Genomic DNA, 6,285 nt, shown 5'->3' with positions numbered 1-6,285 from the left:
GTATGTATGACCATTTGACAGATTTATGACTTTGTGTTGCCGCTATCAGTGCCATCCCCATTTCCAAATATCGACATGTCATAAACTGTGTCATATACTATACCGGGTGTCCCAAAAAAAGCGGAACGGTGGATTTTCAGTACCTTGCGGTCTGAAAGTTATATATCTTTTGACATCATTAGAAAGAGCATCTTCCGCAGAAGACTGTGATACCTAAATCATCAAATTTGGTTAAGTATTTTTTATTCTACGCCAATTTCTGAAAATGCAGTCATTGTCAAATTTCGCCGGATTTTTGCGACTTATGAGATAATAATTTGAGAGCGACACGCGATCCATACGGTGAATATTGTGTAAGCTCGGTGATCCATGTCAACAAAAGATACAGCTTTCACATTGGGCACGGGCCAGGAAAAAAACAGTGTGTGTGTGTGTGTGTGTGTCTGTGTGTGTGTGTTTGCGCTCCCAATATGAAAGCGTTATCTTTTGTTGACATGGATCAACGAGCTTACACAATTCACCGTATGGAACGCGTGTCGCACCCAAATTATTATATCATAAGTCGCAAAAAATTCAAAATGACTGCATTTACAGAGATTGGCGTAGAATAAAAAGTACTGAACCAAATCTAATGATTTTGGTATCATGGTCTTTTGCGGAAGATGCTCTTTCTAATGATGTCAAAAAATATATCACTTTTAAAACGCAAGGTACTGAAAATCCACCGTTCCGCTTTTTTTGGGACACCCGGTATATCTGCATGGCAATTATTCGTTCTCCTATTTCATTGACGTCAGCTCATACTTTGGCGACATTCATTACAATGTAAATCTAGCCATCATTGCACAAAGTAGGTCTTGAAGACAAATTGAATGCAAACAGGATATCATTGGCAACAAATATTATTTCCAGGTCAGCAGCAGCAACACACACACACTCACAAATGATAAAAAGGATATAGAATTAGACTTAAAGCGGTTGGCAACTCAAAACCGCACAACCTCTTTGCTAAAGAACTGCTGACGTTTAATAAAATAACAGACACAATTATGTAGGCCTACGGTTATCCATCGCCTCCGTGGAAACTGTTTTCTCGGTCTTGTCTCAAGGGATATCAATCTTGTCATAATGCCTTCCCTTAAAGGGATGGTATGGTTGAAATAAGGATTCTGCTTTTGCAAGATATTTAGAAACCACTCTTTGAAAGATGTTAAAGAGCATACAACATCTATGAGAAATTGAAAGTTTATTTGATGAAAAATCGGTTTTGAAATTACTGAGATGTCAAAACAAAAAAACCAAAACAAAACAAGGTTAAAAAAAAAGATCGTGGCGTATCACATTATTTTAGGATCATTTTTATCTTAAATCATGTATGTTTTGAAAGTGTGTTTTTATTCCGAATCATTTTGTATTTTCACGCATGGATAAACAGCATATATTATTTAAGATTGTGCAAAAATGACTTGTGTAAGAGCCTTAGTGAGAGAATGAATCTGATGAATCAAAATCAAGTGACACGTATTGCACTTTTTTCAACAGCAAATTCTCCAGCGCGCACACACACTCACTACTCACAAACACACACACACACACACACACACACACACACACACACACAGAAGCATGATAGCCAAAACAAAAATCACCGAGCGAGAGAGCGTGCATCCCTCACTTGACAAGCTAGAATTACAACTCGTGATATTATATCAAGTTATGATTTAAAGAATGTCTAAAGAAAATTGAATAGTATTTTCATTCTTCTAATAGGCAGCATTATTACCTTTTTCAGAATGCAAAGGAAAATATAGATACCTTGATAATGTCATGTCACACTAAGTCGAAGGAAAAAATGAACTTCATATAAATTAAACTTTTTTAATTCTCGTTATATTTTCTTTGGGCCTATATCGTTCTTCATATAACTTAGGAGGCGAGGTTCCATGTGGTGGAGAATAACGCAATAGATTATTAGTAAGGGGTATATTGGCAATAAGCACCAATAATACCAACACAAAGTAAACATTCCTTTTTATTGTTTTGGAATATATATATATATATATATATATATATATAATTTTTTATTTAAATTATATAGTGCGAAAGATAGTTCCCTTCCCAAACGTTCGCGGTGCCTGATGGGTAGCATATAGCGAAAGAAATTAGGACGTCCTCAAGTCTAATTTCTTTCACTATCTATATCCATTATATATATATATATATATATATATATATATATATATATATATATATAATATCGATATATGGGTGTATGTGTATGTGTGTGTGTGTGTGTGTGTGTGTGTGTGTGTGTATGTGAAATACTGATAGCTTGATGTTCGAACCGAGGTTATATCCATCAATGCATGCATGAAGTAAAAATTCAGCGGATCAAACCACAAGAAGTATACATGTACCACAACTATGTGACGTGATAATGGTAGAGCCTATTCTTATCATCTTGTACAGAAGGCATCATAGAATAGTCTCAAAAAGAATTTCTATTTGTTTGAGTCGGGGGTGGGTGACACAGCACATGATCATCTGGCGGTAGAGCTAAGTCTTAAAAAACAACAACAACAAAACAATTAAGTTGCTATTGTTTGAGTCGGGGGTGGAATAGAAGGTGGTAAGTCGTATCAAAGATCCGTCTAGGATCTTTGGTATACGGTGTAGGCCCTATTATGTTATGATCAATGAAACGTATTATTACGCAAATTATAGATATCATAATGATTTTGCCATTTTAAAGCAGCAGTAACTAAAAATCATGCGCTCAAAGGGTAATTGACGACTAGTTAAAAGTTGGTTTGAATAGAAAGAGTAAGATTTACAAACACAGCGGTGAAAACTTGATCCAAACCCAAAGTCGGATGAAATTAAATGTAAGCTATCTTGAATCATGAAGTTTTTATCTATTTTTTTTCATGAAACAGTTATTGAACAAACGAATGAATGTGGAAATGAGTGAACTGTCATCAATTGAAAAATTTCCATTGCGCATGTATAGGCCTACTAAAACTGACGAAAATGCGATTTTCCAGTTATACAAAATTAACAGAATGTTATGCCTGGTTGAATAACTTCATACTAAGTATCTGTCAGAAAATCCATTATGACTTGAGGCTTGCCATATACGTAAAACTATAACGCAAGAACATTGAAGAAAGAAAGAAAAAAAAACCCACAAGATTTTATTTGAAAACTATGGACACTACTTGTGAGGTATAACGTATAGGCCCCTATTGCTATTCATGTTTTTACATGTATGCTTAAACTTTGTGGAAACTGATATCGGATGCTGAGATTTTGGAGTGTGGTTTTCCCCGTTACTAATATAGCGATTTGTAATTTATTATTCTTCCTTGGCAAGAAAGAGAGAGAGAGAGAGACCCACACCCACACACACACACACACACACACACACAGTACACAACAAAATATCTGCACAAATATGCATGGAAGTGCTTGAATGAACATGTGCAAAATAGGCCTACTCCCTTTTTAGCGATGCATACAATATTGTCTCGTATAATTTACGACTTTGCCAAATGACGTATTTCTTCACTCTTAAAGTTATAGGACCTAACATACCTCTCGTCTCTGGTGAGGGTCAGGACTGAGCTATTTTAAAATTCGTGAAAATTTGAGTTTATGAATCAATGGCCGGCCCGCGCCAGGCTCGGGCTATTTTGGCGCTGCCGTAGGCTAGCGCCATAGGCGTGACCTGGCGCCGACCGTTGAAGGGTTTACTAGTATAGCAGCATCAGGCTCCGGCCAAAATTCCTAAAAAGCATCCTTGCACGGTCAGAAGTCACAATTTCCTGACCGTACCTCCGCCGGACCGCGCCTTCAGTTACTGTTACCACGGCAGTTATCCCTTGGTGGCAGAGTGAATGGGTCATCGTTAAAGGTTCTCTGACATACAAATGCATGTTGATTTGTGTTGATTTATGATAGTTTTGTACCCGCAACATCACATTTGTGGTGAAACGAATATATCTAGAAACGTTATATAAGTTTTAAACTATCTTTTTTTTGTGTGTGTGTCAGATTATTTGGAAACAAAATACGCCGACGAAAAGAATCCTTCCAAACCAAAATTCCTGTTCGACCTCATCTGTCAATCATGCTATACAACTTTACTAATCATGTTTAACAAAAGTAACTTGCATGTTCCCTCGCCATGTCTTTTCTTAGTCATATTATTTGCCCCGATGGTAGACCAGTGCGGTACTAGTAGTCCATGGGCCACGCCAGATATTGGTACCATCTGAGATGGCAAAACCTTTTTGGTGTCATTCTGTTTGTCGGGCATAGATATGCTTATCAAGCTATGATAGCATTTCCAAATGAGTAGCTTAGTCATAATAAATGAATTTTTAACCAATGTGGTCTCGTTGTTATATCCCTATACTTCTGAATCGAAACTAACCACTATACAAAGCAGAGCACTGTCTTCTGTATGCTCCATAGAGCTGTAAAATGCAGCTCTTTGTGGTATATGTTCACAGGTGTTCTGTTGTAAACGCGGTGCGCTTAGTCTTTATTCAAGGCAGCGAAGGGAATATCCAAAGGTTATGATGTCCACAGCGCTTAGTCTTTATTCTAGACGGCGAAGGGAATATCCAAAGCTTATGAAACAGTGTACATCCTTTGATCTAAAAACAACAACAACAAAAAGCAAGGCCTCGTGAATTTTACCGTATTTTTCAATTATTTATCATTTTCCGGCGAAAACGCTATGGTGAAAACGCTAATACCACGCCAATGTCGCTTTATTTCCATCAAACAATAAAAAATAATGCAAAAACAATGTACCGATACACTACGATACATTATAATGAATAATATTGTAAATGAACAGAGTGATTTTTGTTTAAAACTGATGTATTTGTTGATAGGGTAGTATAAAAACAGTATAGATAATCCCTTTTATGGGGAACTTTAGATATGATAACGGTACATTGGTCTAGATAAAGACTAAGCGCACCGCGTGACAGCTGTGGACATCATAACCTTTTGGATATTCCCTTCGCTGCCTTGAATAAAGACTAAGCGCACCGCGTTTACAACAGAACACCTCTCTTCTTTGTATAGTGGTTAGTTTCGATTCAGAAGTAAAGGGATATAAAAACGAGACCAAATTGGTTAAAAAATCATTTATTATGACTAAGCTACTCATTTGGAAATGCTATCATAGCTTGATAAGCATATAATCTATGCCCGACAAACAAACTGACACCAAAAAGGTTTTACCACCTCAGGTGGTACCAACAACCCGTTTTTCGGGTCTTGGCCCATGGACTATAGTACATTATCATTGGTTTTCCCCTTTCAAGTGTATTTTGGTGTTCATGAGGGGTCTCGAGACCCTTCATTAATAATAACATTATAAGGGGTCCTTATGTAACATATTTGCCTTCAGAAATGACTGTCGTCTATAGAAAGCTCACCCAGATTGTCACGTTTTCTACGCACTGAGCACGGCAAATGCAAATGTGAAGATTTTCCTCATTTCACATATCCAATCTAAACACACACACACACACACACACACACACACACACACACACACACACACACACACAAAACCACCCAAAGCTTTAAAGCACCTATAGGTGCTCGCATATATTTACAATCTCGATCATTTAGTTTTACCGACTGTTTTGAGGAAGTGGAAATAATCTAATGCAAGCTGTGATATTTTGGAAGTCCGCTTGTGTTTTTACCCATTAAGCCATTCGATCTTTTGTCCGTTTATATAATTACTTTCTTGATATATGCGCCGCTAAAAACGAAGCATGTTTCTGAAGTATAATTGGCTAGTAATATAGGCCTAAAATGCAGCCTCTATGTACATCTGTGTTGTGATTTGTAGGTTATGTGGTATGTTGCATGTTATAATGTTCGTATGCTATAATGTTCAAGTAGATGCCACTGACTAGTTTATTATATTAAATTATGATTGTTATAATGTACACAGGGCCCCAGGGAGAACATCATAGGCCTATCGAACCTGCCCACTGAGGGGGCTAACCTGTTGAAATAAAACTGAATAACAAAATGAAGGAATGAATGAATGAATTGACAGATAAACAGCTATAATACGTCTTGTTTGCTTGTGCGCTATTTTATTGCAAATGTTTTTCTTCGACAGGTTCGTACATGTTTTTGCATGTTCTGTTTGTTCTTTATGAAATTGCATTGTTTGTACCATGATTCACCAAAATGGAATATGAAATAGACCATACAAGCAGAAACAAACACAAGAAAGTATCTATA

The sequence above is a fragment of the Diadema antillarum genome, unplaced genomic scaffold (assembly GCF_040938485.1).
Source record: "Diadema antillarum isolate AM-2024a unplaced genomic scaffold, OU_Dant_1.0 seq00000821_RagTag, whole genome shotgun sequence".
In the NCBI taxonomy this organism is placed as follows: domain Eukaryota; kingdom Metazoa; phylum Echinodermata; class Echinoidea; order Diadematoida; family Diadematidae; genus Diadema; species Diadema antillarum.
Note: the sequence above shows the minus strand (reverse complement) of the source record.